The following is a 19,028-nucleotide window of genomic DNA, read 5'->3' as shown; positions in this document are numbered from 1 at the left end:
ACGTGAAACGTCATGCGGACGGGAGGCGTCACGATGTTGTTTTCTAACGCGGCACTTGCGGTAAAGAAACGTTTACCGGCTCGCGGTCTATTTCGCGGCATCAAGGTCAGCTAACGGGAAGCTTCCCGATTCGCGAAGCGGGAACGAAGAAAAAAAAATATTTAAAAAAAAAATTATTCATAAACATATAAAATATATTTTTGGATTTAAAGAAGAATACATTTTACAGCTACAGATATTAGCTGTTAAAAAACCAATGAAATTCACAGAAAAAACCATAGGTTATAGACCATATATAGTTAGGAATTAGCATTTACAAAACCTTGAAAATTCACTGAAAAAACCATAGGTTATAGACCATATATAGTTAGGAATTAGCATTTAGAAAACCTTATTTTACTCACACAAAACCATTGAAATTCCATATATAGTTAGTTGCACTAACTATATATCGCGCACCCGCAATCCACTGCTGATGATGTCACATATTACATCATTCATGACATGGTCAGTGACATCACTGATGACATCACTGATGACATCTCAAATGACATCACTGATGACATCACTGATGACGTCTCATTTGGCATCATTCTTGTGCTAATACGATAAACCTCTTCAGACTCTAATATAACCTTAGATACACTCAGTGTATACAGACACTCACACACTGCCACTCATCCATGGAGTTACTCACACACCCAGTCAGTCATGCAAAGAAACAATCTCACCTCCATTTCTTCAACTATACAGTTATACACACCTTACTTATTGAAACATATACTAACACATATTTACTCTCTTATACAATCCCTGATACAAGTTCACAATGATCGATACAACCACTCACTCAGTGGCTCTCATGCACAGTTATTTATATATGCCAACTCTCACATGTACTGTGTTTTACATATGTACTTACTATGACATGTAGCATTGAGATATCCATTCACTCATCAATACACTCATGCACACAGTCAACTGCCCATGTAGCTGTTTCCACATGCACTCTTGAACTCATACACCTAGTGAATAAACTGCTCACACATCTATGCACAGAGTCACACACCTTCCAGCCACCCCCACACAAACTCAATCTCCCATAGAAATACTTGGGCAACCAATTAATAACACATATAGCCTCTCGTATAGCTAATGATCAACACATGCAGCAGTTTACATCACAACAGACATAATGATGCACAAATTAAGACAGTTTAGTCACTAACCCATGCATTCAGTGAGACACATTTAATCACTCACTCATACAGTCAGTCACGCACCTACTAAATCCTTCATCCAGACACTTATACATCCACTCATTCTTCAATATCTAAGACATATTTTAACTTTACAGAAACATACAGTCACTGGATGTTGTCATCAGTGATGTCATTTGAGATGTCATCAGTGATGTCATCAGTGATGTCACTGACCATGTCATGAATGATGTAATATGTGACATCATCAGCAGTGGATTGCGGGTGCGCGATATATAGTTAGTGCAACTAACTATATATGGAATTTCAATGGTTTTGTGTGAGTAAAATAAGGTTTTCTAAATGCTAATTCCTAACTATATATGGTCTATAACCTATGGTTTTTTCAGTGAATATATATATATATATATTCACTGAAAAAAACCATAGGTTTCAGGAGTTATATAGTTAGGAATTAGCTTTTAAAAAACCTTTGAAATTCACTCAAAAAACTATCCCCCACATGCATCATTGTGACATTTTGCACTTCTTAATTTGCGAAAAATAAGGAATCGCAAATTAAGAAGTGCAAAATGCTATGCATCATTATTTTCGGTATTCATTTGTGATTCGGTAAAAATCGCAATTTTTACCGAATCCCAAATAAATACCGAATTCTTAAGTTAAATTTTGCAATTCCCATTGATTCCTATGGGCCAAAAGGCCCATAGGAGTCAATGCAAATTGCGAGTGGCACCCCTGAAATGTATTTTTCGCATCATGGTTCACACACACATGTCCTAAGGACATGTGTGTGTGAAACATGAATGTTGAAAAAAAAACATTTTCAGCTTTTTAAACACTTTTTCCAAATTTACCGAGTAGTTCAACCACTCGGTAAATTTGGCACCCTAATTGCGAATTTACAGTTTTAAATTTAATGATGCATTGCTTTTAAGAAATCGCACATCTGCGACTTCTTAAAAGCACCCGCAATTTTAGAACTCGCAAACATGTTACGAATTCTAAAATTGCTTCATGCATCCCAAAAAGCACTTTTGCATTCGCAAACGGCCGATTTTAAGGAATCGCACCGTTTGCGACTACAAAAATGCTTGATGCATGTGGGGGTATAAGTTTTAGTGGTGTTATAGTTAGCTGGACATTTTACTCATACAAAACCATTGAAATTGCTCCTATATAGTTAGTTGTACTAACTATATTTCGCGCACCCGCAATCCACTGCTGATGATGTCACATATTAGATCATTCATGACATGGTCAGTGACATCACTGATGACATCTCAAATGACATCACTGATGACATCACTGATGACATCATCCAGTGAATGTGGTTTGCTTCGTTATTTAAATATGCATTATATATATAGCAATTTGCATTGAAGAATAAGTGGATATATATAAATAAATATTTGGATGGAGGATTTAGTAGCAGTGTAATTGACTGTTTACTTGACCAATTTATAATGTCTCACTAAATATAGTGGATAGTGACTAAACTGTGTGAATATCTGTATCACTTTGTCAGTTGTTGTGTAAACTGACTCTACAGTTGGTTACTAGCTATGCGAAAGTCTATATTAGTTATTGATTAGTTAACTGAGTATTTGTATGGGAGTGTGAAAGTGTGTGTGGTTCGGTGGGGGGGTGTGACTGTCCAAAGATGTGTGAATAGTTGATTCATTAGATATATGAAGTTAAAACTACATGTTCTAACAGTTGTTTGGGTGAGTGAATATCTTTATGGGTGTGGTGATGAGCAAATATATTTCTCAATGGTACAGGTCCAACAAACTAGAAAAATAAAAGGCAGTGTATGTGTCAGTTGTTGTATATAAATAAGTATACATAAGACACAATGATTGTGTGAGTGACTGTATGGATAACTGTATACTTGTAATAATGATTTTATAATTCACTAAGTATGACTTACTATCTAAATGAATAGAAGAAGTGGTGTTTGTATAAGAGTTTTGCTAAGTAAATATGTAAGTATGATCCATTGTTTGCATAAGTGAGTAGGATGACTTCATATGTGAATAGGATGCGTGCTGTTGTTTAATGTGGATATAGATGTATAAGTATTTTTGATAGTGTTCTATTGTTCATTGACAGCATGTATGAGTGAATCCATAGGTAAGTGATTAGATGTGTGTATACATCTATGAATCACTGAGTGGATTTTTAGATACTTGTATTGCTGTGACAATGGATTTAAATATGATACTCTGTATTTTACAAAGAGTGATGAAAAATTGTAATAGTGTATGAAAAGGTGTATGTGATAGTCACGTGGATGATGTCATCAGTGATGTCATCAGTGATGTCATTTGAGATGTCATCAGTGATGTCACTGACCATGTCATGAATGATCTAATATGTGACATCATCAGCAGTGGATTCCGGGTGCGCGAAATATAGTTAGTACAACTAACTATATAGGAGCAATTTCAATGGTTTTGTATGAGTAAAATGTCCAGCTAACTATAACACCACTAAAACTTATAGTTTTTTGAGTGAATTTCAAAGGTTTTTTAAAAGCTAATTCCTAACTATATAACTCCTGAAACCTATGGTTTTTTAAGTGAATTTCAAAGGTTTTTTAAATGCTAATTCCTAACTATATAAGGCCTGAAACCTATGGTTTTTTCAGTGAATTTGCAAGATTTTTTTAAATGCTAATTCCTAACTATATAAGGCCTGAAACCTATGGTTTTTTTCAGTGAATTTCAAAGATTTTTTAAATGCTAATTCCTAACTATAAAAGGCCTGAAACCTATGGTTTTTTCAGTGAATTCGCAAGGTTTTTTAAATGCTAATTCCTAACTATATAAGGCCTGAAACCTATGGTTCTTTCATTGAATTCGCAAGGTTTTTTAAATGCTAATTCTATTAGTGGATAACGTTTTTATATATTAAAACGTTTTCTAAATCTCAAATGCCTGCTTTGCTAACAGAGTTTTTAAGCACAGGCTCTTTTGTCTCTGGTGGCCATCTTGGGAGACTGCATATCAGAATGTATTTAATGAAATATAAGAGGATTTGAGAAGTCAGTCAAAATGTGCCCTAATTTTTCTTTCTTCAGCACTAATCTATGGCAAAATGAACCCCCTCATTTTGTTCCTTTGCAAATTAAATGTTTTAAGTGTTAACACTTTATTCCAATCAAGATGACTTCAGGTGTGCCATACTTTTGTCATAAGTAAGACTGTTAGCGCTCTAGTTGTTCTTTAGAACACTCTGAGACATTCTGTCATTGGGCTATAGTTGGGCTACATCTGGCTGATATTTGGGCTACATTTGTTTTTTTTTGTCTCTGGTGGCCATCTTTGGGCTACATTGGGCTACATGGGGCTACATTTGGGCTCTAACATATATATAGCCCAATGTAGCCCAATATATATTTTTTCAAAGTTAATTTTCGTAAAAACCACTGGAGCACATATCTTGAGACATAGCAAAGGCACATCGGGCTACCAGTCCCTACAATTTTGCCATGTTTGGTGGAAAACCATTCAGCCGTTCGGGCTAAAAGTGAGTCCAGCCCTAATTTTTCTTTCTTCAGCACTAATAATAATTTCTATGGCAAAATGAACACCCTCATTTTGTTCCTTTGCAAATTAAATGTTTTAAGTGTTAACACTTTATTCCAATCAAGATGATTTCAGGTGTGCCATACTTTTGTCATAAGTAAGACTGTTAGCGCTGTAGTTGTTCTTTAGAACACTCTGGGACATTCTGTCATTGGGCTATAGTTGGGCTACATCTGGCTGATATTTGGGCTACATTTGTTTTTTTTTGTCTCTGGTGGCCATCTTTGGGCTACATTGGGCTACATTGGGCTACATTGGGCTACATTTGGGCTCTAACATATATATAGCCCAATGTAACCCAATATATATTTTTTCAAAGTTAATTTTCATAAAAACCACTGGAGCACATATATTGAGACATAGCAAAGGCACATCGGGCTACCAGTCCCTACAATTTTGCCAAGTATGGTGGAAAACCATTCAGCCGTTCGGGCTAAAAGTGAGTCCAACCGCCCTATGGAAATTAACATGGGGAAAACACGTTTTGGGACCCCCCTTTTATCCCGGCCCCCACTTGACGAATCCCCCCCAAACTTTCAGGGAAGGACCGGAGCGCCACGAGGCAAAGTTAAGGAAAATTTCAGGAAGATTCCTCAACCGGCGCCAAAGTTATTCCCAATAGAATGTTGCGATTTCCCTATGGAAACCAATCCTAACTAAATATACCTACTGGCTATCGCCAGTAGGTAATTGAATATATATATATATATATATCCAACCAGACGAGTCGCTTTAGAACCCTGCCGCTTTTCAAAGGCGGGCCTCGGATGGGATAGCGAGTCCCTATGCATACAGCCAAAACCTTCTCCGATATAAGAAAACAAATCCGGGCCACTTGGAATTGCAAAGCGTGTTTATTCAATGGCTTTCTTTTTGAAGCCATTGCAGATTCAGTTTATCGTTTTCCACGGAAAAATGTGACCTTCCGCCCGCTTTGCCTTCGTGATCACGTTTTCGTAGAGGTATACGTCGCGTGTATCAAGCCTTTAACCTTATTGAACTGTAAGTGCTGCTATTTATTTTGGCTCGTGTTTTTAAAGTCTACAACAGATTTGATTCACCGTGGTATGCAAAAGAGAACGCAATCACTCACCAATAGAGTCGGGTGTGACTGCACGGATTTCCGCTTGCAAATCCCACAGTGAAAATAGTTCTGCTTTGGAGACGTATTCTCCCCAAATTACCAAAAGTTATTCTGTTGTTAAGGCAGCGCTGACACAATGTAGCCGTGTCTTAGTTCAAACAGGCGGGCGGGATTCAAATCAAAGTATCCAACCAGACGAGTCGCTTTAGAACCCTGCCGCTTTTCAAAGGCGGGCCTCGGATGGGATAGCGAGTCCCTATGCATACAGCCAAAACCTTCTCCGATATAAGAAAATAAATCCGGGCCACTTGGAATTGCAAAGCGTGTTTATTCAATGGCTTCCATTGAATAAACACGCTTTGCAATTCCAAGTGGCCCGGATTTCTTTTCTTATATCGGAGAAGGTTTTGGCTGTATATATATATATATATATATATATTCACTGAAAAAACAGAGATTTAAGGGACATTATAGTTAGGTTGACATTTTACTCGTACAAAACCAGACAAATTTGGCCATTAAATAACTCGTGTTGGAAAGCAAAAGGAAGGAAGGGTGCTGGGCAGCCAAAGACGTCTATAAAGAGGGAAGGACACTTAGGAGAGGACCCATGCCCATCCCCAATTCTTGCACCCGCAGTAAACTGGGAGTTTAGCAGAGTGGATGGAGGGGTGTATTAGGGAATGTTAGCCTCACCTAGGGAGATTTTCTCCATTAGGTTTTTTGAGTAATAGTGCATTCAGCACAAGAAAACTCTGCACTTCCGGGAGGTGGTCATCACAGAGGGTGGCAGCCTGCACCCCATTGGTCTGGGGTACCCCCCTGATTGTTAGCCCAGAAACCTAGAAAAATATTACAGAATTTCCCAGAAACTCACATTCCTGCCTGAAAAAACAAGAAGAAGGATGTCCCTGCTGAACCCCTGTCCTTCACCAAGAGGATTGCACCTTCTGCTCACTTTAGACTTCACTAAAAGAAGGACTTTGCCTTGCTTTGAAAGTTTGAGGAGTAGGCTCCCTGATCGCAACAGGTCAAAAGATCTTCACCTGCATCTTCTCTACTTGGAAGAGTACAGCTAAACAGCATACAGTGCAATTTTAAGGATTTGACCAGGTACATTGTGGGTCTTGTAGTCACACTTTCCCAAGGATCATCTCAAAGCTACTGCAACCTAGGATTTGTGTTGTGCACTCTTCAAGAGCCCAAAAGGAGGTTCTGGAAGACAATACAGAAGTTTGAGACCATTTTTGTGAATGAGCTCCATGAGTTGACTGACCCATTGTCGAGAGTCATGCCACCGATGTCGAACTGCAACCCGGCCTGAAATTCAGGTTCCTCCCACTGACAGCTCCAGAGCTTCAAGAACTCCAGGATTCCACAGAGGCCTTGCACTGAAGCAAGCCACCATTGTCGACTCTAAAGCAGGCCAAGGCCGAGTCGCTCCCCTTCCTCCGCTCCAGCTGGTCAGGTGCCCCCTGCTGCTGCCTCCTTGCAGGGTTCGAGCCTCCCCCAGCACGTCGCCTGGGGTCTGTGTGTGATTTTATTTGACTGTACTGCATTTTTTCCTTGATTTACTTATTATTGATTTGTCGTTGACTCTTGTCTTATTCTCGGTCTCTCACTGCTTGTGCCCCCATTCAGCTGCCGCCCCCCAGCCCCCTTCTTGCCTTCTGTGACTTGTTCTTCCCGCCGCTTCCATCACCACCACGCCCCCTCGCCACCCCGCTCCCGCTGCCCCTCCATCCTCGCCTTAAATGGCGACCGCCGCCCGGACGTGCAGCGGATGCGCAGCGGACACGCCCAGTGGGTGCGCCGATTGCCAACCAAAGGCAAGCCCATCTGCGCCTGTCCGCGCCTGGACCGCGCCCAGTGTCAGAACCCCTGGACCCCGAAGCCACCACAACACCAGACCACACTACGACTCCAGCACCCTCCACGCACTCAACCAAGGACAAGATCACTTCTGCTACCGGGCCATCCCGAAGCGCACCCAAAGGCCTTTTACTTGCCGGAACTGCAGCTACACCAGCATCTGGCCCGCCAAACCATCTACCAGAGATCCCAACCACCTCCACTGCATCCTCCTCAACACCCGCTCCGCTCGCAAGCACGCCATCGAACTCTGGGACCTCCTAGACTCAACCACCCTGGACGTCGCCTTCCCGACGGAGACCTGGCTGAACGACACCTCGGCACCTGACATCGCCACAGCCATCCCAGAGGGCTACAAAATCTCCCGCAGAGACCATACCAACGGAGTGGGAGGGGGAATAGCCATCATCCACAAAACACCCTCAGAGTATCGACCAACACTGACCTTACTACCGCAGAGCACATGCACTTCCAGATCCACACTGACCCCACCACCACCCTCAGAGGAACACTCGTCTACAGACCACCCGGACTACGAACTCAGTTCAGAGACGCCATCACCGACCTCATCAGCACCCACGCCCTCGCCTCCAAGGACTACATCCTCCTCGGGGGCCTGAACTTCCACCTCGAGAACAACAACAACGCCAACTCCACTGCCCTGATCGACAACCTCGCCAAGCTCGGACTCAAACAGCTCGAGACGGCATCCACCCACGCCGCCGGACACACACTGGACCCCAATTTCTATGCAAGTCCACACGTCTCTTTCAACCACACCACCAAACCCCACTGGACTGACCACAGATGCGTCCACTTCACCTTCAAGAAACCCACCACACACCATCGCACCCAACAGTTGCCACACCGCTGCTGGGGCAAAGTCACCAAAGACCAACTGACCAACGACCTCGCCCTGAGACCACCCGCCAACTCCACTAATCCCGACACTGCCACCATCAACCTCAAACAGTGGATCAACAACTGCGCCGACAACCTGGCCCCACTCAAGGCCTCCGCTAACAACCACACCATCAAGAAAGCCGCCTGCTTCACCGAAAACCTCCAGACCTCCAAGCACACCTGTCGGAAGCTGGAGAGGAAATGGCTCCACGACCGAACACCAGACAGCTACACAGCCCACAAGAACACCACCTGCAGACACCACCAACTCATCAGGACCGCCAAGAGGACCGCCAAGAGGACCGCCTAGATAACAACGTACACAACTCCAAAGAGCTCTTCAACATCGTGAAAGAACTCTCCAACCCCAGCTCCAACACCAACGACATCCCACCTTCACAAGGCCTGTGCGACTCCCTGGCAACCTTCTTCCACCGCAAGATCACCAACATCCACGACAGCTTCAGCTCCGACACCCCCACTTCCACCAACAAGACCACAACCCCTGCGACCCCCACCCGCACCAGCCGCCTGACCGCCTGGTCCAACGTCAGCGACGAAGACACCATCAAGATCATGAACTCCATCCACTACGGATCCCCATCTGACCCATGCCCTCACCACGTCTTCAACAAAGCCAGCGCAGCCATCGCACCCCATCTCAAGAAAACAATCAACACCTCCTTCCAGACAGCAACCTTCCCGGAGAGCTGCAAGCACGCCGAGATCAACGCCCTTCTGAAGAAACCGAAAGCGCACCCCAAGGACCTCAAGAACTTCCGACCCATCTCCCTGCTCCCCTTTCCGGCGAAAGTCACTGAGAAGATTGTCAACAGACAGCTGACCCGCTACCTCGAAGACAGCCACATAATGGACCCATCCCAGTCCGGCTTCCGCAGCAAACACAGCACCGAGACCGCCCTCATCGCCGCCACCGACGACATCAGGATCCTTATGGACAAAGGAGAAACAGCCGCCCTCATCCTTCTCACCTATCAGCAGCCTTCAACACGGTCTGCCACCACACCCTAACAGCACGCCTCCATGACGCCGGAATCCAAGAGAAGGCCATGGCCTGGACCACATCCTTCTTCTCCGGCAGAACACAGAGCGTCCGGCTCCCACCCTTCCGCTCCAAGACCACCGAGATCATCTGCGGCGTCCCACAGGGATCTTCCCTCAGCCCAACACTGTTCAATATCTACATGACACCACTCACCTACGTCACACGACAACACAACCTGAACATCATCTCCTACGCTGACGACACCCAGCTGATCATATCCCTCACCGAAGACCCCCACACCGCCAAAATCCAACCTCCTCAGAGGAATGAAGGCCGTTGCCAAATGGATGAAGCACAGCAGACTGAAGCTGAACTCAGACAAGACGGAGGTCCCCATACTCTGCTCCACCCCTTCAGCCTGGGACGACTCCTGGTGGCCGACATCGCTGGGAACAGCCCCAGAACCCACTGGATCATCCTCGACTCCGCCCTCTCCATGACCAAGCAAGTCAACGTCATCTCCGCGTCCTGCTTCAACACCCTCCGAATGCTCCGCAGAATCTTCAAATGGATCCCCCCGACACGAGAAAGACCGTCACCCATGCCCTCATCACCAGCAGACTGGACTACGGGAACGCCCTCTATGCAGGAACAACAACCAAGCTCCTGAGGCGACTGCAACGCATCCAGAACGCATCCAGAACAGCGCGGCACGACTGATGCTAGACGTTCCACGACGCAGCCACATCACACCCCACCGGAGATACCTGCGCTCGCTTCCCGTCAACAAGAGGATCCTCTTCAAACTCCTCATCCACGCACACAAGGCCCTCCACAACGCCGGACCAATATACCTCAACAACCGACTCAGCTTCTACACCCCCACCGGCAGCCTCCGCTCTGACTACCTCGTCCTCGCCACAGTCCCACGCATCCAGAAAACCACCGCCAAGACCTGGAACACTCTCCCTACAGACCTACGATGGACTCAGGACCTGCCGGCCTTCAGAAGACTTCTCAAGACCTCCCAGCGCCTTGAGACCCTCACGGGTAAGTAGCTCACTTTACAAATGTAATATAGATAGATGAAAAGCTTCACTCGACACATCAATGAATGAACAGTCCTCTGTCCTCTGTTACTGTGTGTGCCGCGCTGCTCTGCTGAGAAACCTCCCACCTTCATCGTCATAGTCATCGTTGCGCCTTTGTCTCGGCCTGCAGGCTTCCGGTTCCAGTTTCGGGTCTCCGGCTTCCGGGTCAGCCTCGGCGGCGTTGGCGGTGCTGCACGGGCGGGCTGAACGGGCATCGTGGAAGTGGTGGTTGGTTGCCCGCTTCTGCCACGTACCCGTGCGCGGCGCTGTGCGGAGTAAACATTGGAAGTAGACATTGGGAAAAGCGCTACCAGCGCTAGCCGCATACCAGCAACCACCCTCATAGTTCTCCGTGGGCGTTGGATCAGAGGAGTTGCCACGGAGAGGGCGGTAGTGGTTTGTAGGCAATTGCAACCAATTGGAGAGACCCCAACCGGTTATTAGCCGGAGGTCGCAGGAGATCGCCCGTAGCAGGCCAGGGCGAAGATAGTGACCACTGGACTCCAAACCTGAAAGGAAAGACACATAGGAGGCTGGCAGGATTGGGAGCACGAAGGACTGGAAGAGACAGAGGAATAGAGGAAAAGGTGGTGGAGGAAGAGAGCGCGCCCACAGGACAGAGGTAAGTGAAAAAAAAAAGACAAAATTATAATTTGGAGAGTTGCAGCAAAGAGATATCGCTAGAGGGGCTGTAGTGCACCTAGAAAGTGCGGGTAATCTACCAAGTGAAGAAAACTGCCCGGAAAATATCTGCTCCCTTGGAAATAAGCAGAGAAGGAGAATTTAAAGCTATGGCATTAGGAAAGAATAAACGACGTAAAGTATTAAAGAACTCTAAAACACCAGGAAATATAAGCTCTGGGGTAGAGGACATAACAGAACTACCAAAAGACTTGGAAAGTGCAATAACGACACCTACCGGGGATAAAACATCTGCATTGGGGTCTACTGCATCCTCAAGTACAATAAAACAGAAGGGGCTGATGACCACTAAGGTAGCAGGTGTAAAAGGCGGTTCTACAGTCTCAAAATCTATTAAAGACTTATTTGGTAAACAGGAGACACCAGAAAGAGTGTTAAAGGTGGTGGAGTCCCCAAAAACGACAGAGATCCTGGTATCAGCCGCCGATTCCCTGAACCAGACAAGCCTCGACATCGCTAAGATCCCGATAGAACCTTGGCTGTCCTCCTCCTCACGGCTGTTTCAGTCAGTATTAATCCAAGACTTGAAGATAGAGGGGGAGGAAGAAAATGAAAATCGAGCGCTTTACAGCCGGAGAGAGAAGCTGCCGATGAGGATTATGGACTTAATGGGAAAGAAAGTTTGGAAAATACAAATATGGCCCATACTGAGCATTCAGGTCTACCTGTGAATAGTTTGGAGGTGACGGGTACCTCGAGCTCATCAATGCTCGAGGTTATGCTGATGATTCAGAAAACTTTGCAAGGAATCCTAGAGGTTTCAGTTGTAAATATTGAAATTCTAAAAACCCAAAGTAATCAGTTTAAGAACATAATTGGGGAGTTGATGCAGATTAGAGGCCAAATGCCATCACTTGTAAGAGCGGTAGAGAATAAAGCTGACGAGGCGGGAGAAATGACAAGGGGAAATATTCCTAAAGAGGAGGAGCCCAGTGTATATATCTCCCGCTGCCCCATGATTATAAAGAGATTTGGTGAAAGGAGGCATTGCCTGAAGAGGAGGAAGGGAAAAAGATCCAATGGGTCAAACAGGTAGTACAACAAAAGGAGAACAGGAAAAAGGTACTCCATGACCTAAGGTCCAGGTCCAGGGACAAGGCAGTGAGATTAGAAACAGATAAGTTAACCCTTAAAGACACCGGAGCAAGCACCCTTAGTCCCAAGGAAAAGTCATGTTGGGACTTAGGTAAATGCTTGGCTAAGAATGTAAAAGCCCCTATGAGGAAGCCCAGGGGGAGAAAAGAGGGGTTAGAACCCATATGGGAAATGGAGATGTCCACTGATGCAGGGCCCAGTAACTTATCCCTGGTGAATAATTGTAAGAATGGAGGTAGAGTAGAAAGTAATTTGAAGAGAAGGTATAACAAACCAGAGTAAAACCTAAAGACTTTACAGGCACCCAGGATTGTGGACACCTGGCTATACTTAGAACCTATGGGTAAGGGAAATGGGGGGAAATGGGGTAATAAATTAAAACCCCTAAACCGCTCGCAGTTACTTTTCTCATTTGCCAAATGCCCCAGCTTAAAATATGTGAGTACAGATCTAAAAGAAGTGGGGTTTTTGGTTAATGCTAAAGGCAAAGAAATAACAAAGGTCCTCCTCCACTTAGCTTTAATAAAAGTTGCAATGGAAAAAACAGAAGCTGAGATGTTAAGGGAATCAGATTATTAAATAGAGAGGATCTGAAAATGGATATTCAAGGGCACCAATTCCTTACAAACCATGCAGGGTTGGGAGAACGGCAAATAAAAATTATCTCATCTGGACGGAGTAACAAGGATGGCCTGGAAATTACAATCGTTCCCAAAAAGATAGGGTGAAGGGAGGAAGATGTCTTGGTCGGGAATAGGTACAGAGAGCTGGCTTATATAGACCAGGAGGAGGAGGGGAATTTGAGTAACATCGATTAGGAAACATGGTCGTCACACAGCCTGCGTATCTTGTCTTGGAATATTAATGGCTACAAAAGAATACAGCTTCAAGAGACTTTTAAAAATCTCCTTGGGAAGACCGATATTGTGTGCCTACAGGAGACATGGCTGTGCGATGAAACCCCCATCATGGAAGGTTTTGCTAATCATATAAAACCTGCAAGAAAGAATGAAATGGGTAGGGCTTCAGGTTGCCAGATGATGTTGGTCTCCACAAGGATAGTGGGAGATATTCTTCACCTCGACTTAACATGAATCTGGGCATTGGGTAGCAGAGTGCGGATCCTAAATAACAACATAGGGGGTGGAGGTTTATGTATTATTAATGTGTACATACAGCAAGGAGAAAAACATGAGTATAAAGCAGAGTTGGAGCGTTTAAAAAGGATATAGAGAACTTATATGAATTCTACCCAAGAGATGTGATTTTAATTCTAGGGGATTTTAATCATAGACTAAATCCCCTAAAAACTGATGCCTGAATAGCGACTTGCTAAAAGCGTATAACATAGAGTCTGCAATGTTCATCAGCACCGAGCTCTCAAATCAGGATGTGGAGCTTGGACGGCTGCTGGGGGCCATGGGCTTGGTTTGTGTTAATGGTAGGAAAGAAACAGATCGGCCCGCAAAGCGCCCATTTAAAATAGGACAGCAAATGTGCCCCATACACTATGTTTTTATTCAGGCTTGGTGTTTCCACTTAACTCAACATTTCGAAATACTCCAAGTAGAGGGCAGCGATCATCTCCCACTATCGATAGATATGTATGCTAACAAGGTTCCGCCGAGACAGAAGGTGTTACATGTAGAGGTTGAATATCCGAAGCGACTTACAACCCGGATAAGTGAAGAACACCTAGAGAAACTGAAGGACCTTCAGATAGTAGTTGACTTAGGAAATTTAGCAAAGGGGGAGGAGATATCCTGGTATGAGGATATGATAAGACAACTTGTAGAATGCCTCAGAATAAAAATTAAACAGGGAAAGCATAGCTTGGTAAGGAAAATATCACTACATGTAATTAATAAACCATGGTTCGATGAAGAATGACGTAAAGCAAAGGTCGCTATTAGAAAGGGTGAAAGAAGCCTTAGGCATAGCTATAATGAAGCAGCATTTCTAACACTTAAGAAATTAAGGATAAAATACAAGGCATCTATTAGAGAAAAAAAAAAGATCTTTTAAAGAAAATTGCTGGAAGAACCTACTAGTGGCAATAGAAGAAGAAATGAATTCTGGAAATTGATACAGGAATGTACGGGGAAAGCGGCAGGGACCATGCATTGTTCTGTCCCAGAGGACAAGTTGGTAACCTATCTTGAGGACTTCTACGGTAATTGGCCAAGGAGGGAGGTGATAGTACCATCTAGTTGGCCAGGAGTTAGGGAAGAAGTAATGGAGCAGTTCTCTCAAGACCATATTAAAACCGTGATAGCCAACTTAAATTTAACATCAGCTGCTGGCCCAGACAATCTACCCGCCATTATCATAAAAACAAATATAGATTGGTGGGCGGACTTGTTCTCAAAGACGTTCTCAAGAATACTAAAAACAGGAACGTTACCAGATAGCTGGAAAGGGTCTATCGTTAGACCAATACAAAAAAAGGTAATGTAAACGCCCCTAAAAATGATCGCCTGATAAGCCTCTTGGATATTGGGGAAAAAGTTTTCTCTAAAATAATTTTAGGTTTGCTAAAAGACTGGGCTGAAGATAACTGTATAGTACCTCCTGAACAGGGGGGATTTAAAGAAGGGCACTCAACGGTGGATCATTGTTTTGCCCTCTGGGCGGAAGCTAGGAAGTCTATAGAGCAAAGGGGTAACCTGTTTTGTTGTTTTGTTGACTTCCGCGTGGCATTCAACCTTGTAGGCAGGGAGCAGCTATTGTCTACCTTGGTAGGCTACAAGATACACGCAGACCTGTTAGCCCTTATCCAGGCCTTACATACAGACAACTGGGCCCAGGTTATCCTGGATGAGGAGGGCGGATTATCTGGGAGGATCCAGATCCGAAATGGCCTGAGGCAGGGGTACGTATTAGCACCGTTGCTTTTCTCTCTGTTTATAGCGGACCTACCTCGGAATCTAAGAGAGGTTAGAGGGGCTAGTCCAAAGCTAGGAGGTAACCACATATCTTGTCTGCTTTATGAAGACGATCCGGTGATCATGGACCAGACGGAGATAGGCCTGCAGAGGAAACTAAATATGTTCCATAAATACTGCTTAAATAAAAAACTGGAAGTAAATATGGAAAAGACTAAAAAATATGTTTTGGTAAAAGACCCGGTTCCCTTGGCATCTAGGCACGGAATTACTCGAGAAGGTAACGGAATATAGATACTTGGGAATATGGTTCACGAGTAATTTGAATTGGATTACCCATCTGGAAGCATTAACAATTAGGGCTTAAAAAGATTTAATAGCTTCTATGGAGACATGTCAGATGGGCCGGTTATAAAGGCCTACCTAGCAATGGTCCCGCACAATTTCTATATGGATCAGAGGTTCTCCTCCTAAGCGGAAAAAAAGGTTGGGATAAAGAGGAGGGTATGATCCTGAAAAGCTTGTTCTCGTTGCCAAAATCAGCAATGGTACAAGCAGCAAGACTGGAGCTGGGAGTTAGCTCCTGGGCAATTACAACTAGGATGGCCCTAATACGGTTTTGGCAGCATTTGGAGACAGGGGAGCCCCCCAGAAAAATATCACAGTGGTGTAGGGAGGAAATTGCCTCTAGCGAGTTATCTTGGGCAAAAGAAACAAGAGCCTCATTAAAAGAAGCATATGGGAAGCTAGGAATAGAACTAGATACGCAGCTAGGACACGTCAATATAGGCAAAAAAGAACTACGGTCATAGGGAGCGGACGTGTCCCGTATTTGTGATCAAGAGTATCTTCTGCAAAAAATATCGGTGTCCCATATGATCCAAGTATGGATTTCAGAATACCATTCCTACCCTTACTCGAACAGGTTGCCGAACCAGCACTTAAGAAGAGAGGTATTAAAATTGAGAATAGGATTAAACCCCTGTTATGTAAATAGTAGGGTAAAACATCTCATGATAAATGGTAATGCACTTGCACGTTATTCATATTTTATTAGATTGTAGGATGATCCTCGATATACGTAAGGAGATTTTAGGCCCGATATTCAAAAAGTACAGGACTATGAATAGGAAGCAAGCTGCAGACCTTCTGGTGGGAATGACAAATCTGGATATAGCCTGCGCTTTGGGGAAATGCATGAGTAGAGTTAGGGGGTTTCTCCAGAGTACAGAGTTATAGGTGTATGTAACCCACCCTCGATAAAAATGAGATTGCATTTTAATTTATGTATAGTGTTTAGGATGCTTGGTTATATATGTTCCCCCATGTTATCTCATGTGTTTTTAACAACCTAGGAGGATACTGTTTAATAACAAAGGTGTTGGGGTTATCTTCCGGGAAATGACTGAGTTGCAATTTTACAAATGTTTCATAATATGTGTTTTTATAAAGCTTTTATAAATGTATAGTGTATACTTTTATGGTTGTAACAAACCAAATAAAGTTTTAATGTCTGACTGACTGACTGACGTGAAGAGAAAAAGCTCCAAAAAGTGACTACGTCCAAAGGTAAAAACTTGACTGAGCACTACCGCTCATCGTATCCATTTGGATCCAGCTAATGATGGTAAGTAGTTAGAAAACACATGTTCTTCTAATGCACTATAGTTGTAAAGAGATATTGAATACATTATAAATGTTTGCATTCAAGAGTAACTCTGTGTGTAAGCAACAGTTTACTTATATTCATTATGCTCAACAAATGTTTTTGGTTCTGCAGAAAAAGTTTCCAACAGGATAAAGATTCTACGTAGTAGATACTAACTCTTGTAAGCAGTCCTACGTTATTAGAAGAATCATGTTTGTTGACATGATAATTTATATTTAACATAGAAGAGTGTGCGCACCAGATACTAATCTATATACATGTGCTTGTTTTACTTCACAAGAAGGGCTATCTGTAAAGTTTTCACCACAGAATAAAGGATACAGGTAGTATAATATTTAGCACCTTCAGATCTTGGTTAATGTTCGCAAATAATGTTTTTTTTGTCAACTGTTGCATAGAATGTACACAATTCTAAGTAAATTCTTTTGAATACTGGTGGTGCACTTCTCACAAGAGTTTCACTATTTGCAAACCCTTTGGTATAGAATGAACTCTCTCCATAGAGTAAACACTGCTTACAGAACTTAGGTGCACATTCATCAAACTAAGAAATAGTGATTCCTAAATAGCGAAAATGAAGGAAACACTATTTAGGAATCGCTACTTCCAATGCATGACCAAATTAGCGAATATTTACAAAATCAGTAAAATTTGCAATCCCAAATTGCGAACCAGCCACCAAGACGCACTATTTTCAAAAAGCCCAATACCAACCTTGCTAATTGCGAAATCACAAATAGGAAAATCGCAAATAGCGAGGTCGCTTTTGATGTATGGTGATGACATCACAACCAGGAAGTCATCCAGCCCATGCTTCATTCAGTGCTCAGTGAGAGTGAGAGAAGGAGGCTGAGTCAGGAGCAGAACAGGACATTCAACAACTGTGCTTGCAGACCTGTCCCTTGCCAAAAATGCATACTTCAGCATCAGTGGAGAGTACACCAGGCAGGAAACATAAGCTGAAGTTTAGTGAGAGGAAAATGGAACACCTCATTTTGGAGGTAGTCATCAGCCATGACAACCCATTTGGTAAACTGTCACTGAAGGTCCCAGAGGCACAGAAGTTAAAAATCTTGCTCAGGATCCTGAATAAAGTTAATGCAGTGGGATCACCCAACACTCAATAAACGACTTAAAAAAGTGCTGGTACGACCTGCGCAGCCGTGCCAAATAGAGGGTTGCTGAGAGACTGAAGGAGGCCAAGAAGACCGGAGGGGGACCAGCAACATAGCCTGGAAACACACCCATGGAGGACCTGGTGGAGTGCACACTCCAGCCTGATGCTGTGGGGGGAGTGACCCAGCTGGACACATCCAGAGCGGCCGGCACATCTCAAGGTAAGATGCATGCAAGTGACCATTACAAGAGACATATCAAAATGTGCACATCACCTGAGTTCAGGGCAAGTGTACAGAAAGCAACTCCAGTCCACATTTTCCACCCACACCCAAATGTATTATGGGAGACACAGGCAAGTTAGGCAGGTTTGTAGGCAAATAGACAATAAGAAATTAAAACACATGAGCAATGTGTGACAGTCAATAATTTATTGAGAGCCAAAGTATGCATAATGTGACACGACATAACCCTTCCAAAAAATTTAAACATTGCACTATTTAACATCACAGAGGCAGCTGAAGGAGAGGCTGAGGACAGTGACTGCAGGGACTGGCCAGGATACTCTGGCTGTGGCTGACATTGAAACACCTATGGTCCCACAAACAACAGCTTGTGCCCCCACTAAACACGAAGCCACAGTTCCACCACTGCAGATCTTGGAAAATGGGGATGAGCCAGTAACAACACCTGAGACAAGCCAGCCTCAAGGTACTCCCACAACAACACCCCGAGCAGAGGTCTAGCACAGCACAATCCAAAGCCGGAGGCGCAGAGCAAAGTCACGCTTCA

Source organism: Lissotriton helveticus, chromosome 2_1, assembly GCF_964261635.1.
Source record: "Lissotriton helveticus chromosome 2_1, aLisHel1.1, whole genome shotgun sequence".
NCBI classification, from domain to species: domain Eukaryota; kingdom Metazoa; phylum Chordata; class Amphibia; order Caudata; family Salamandridae; genus Lissotriton; species Lissotriton helveticus.
This window is presented reverse-complemented; position numbering follows the sequence as displayed.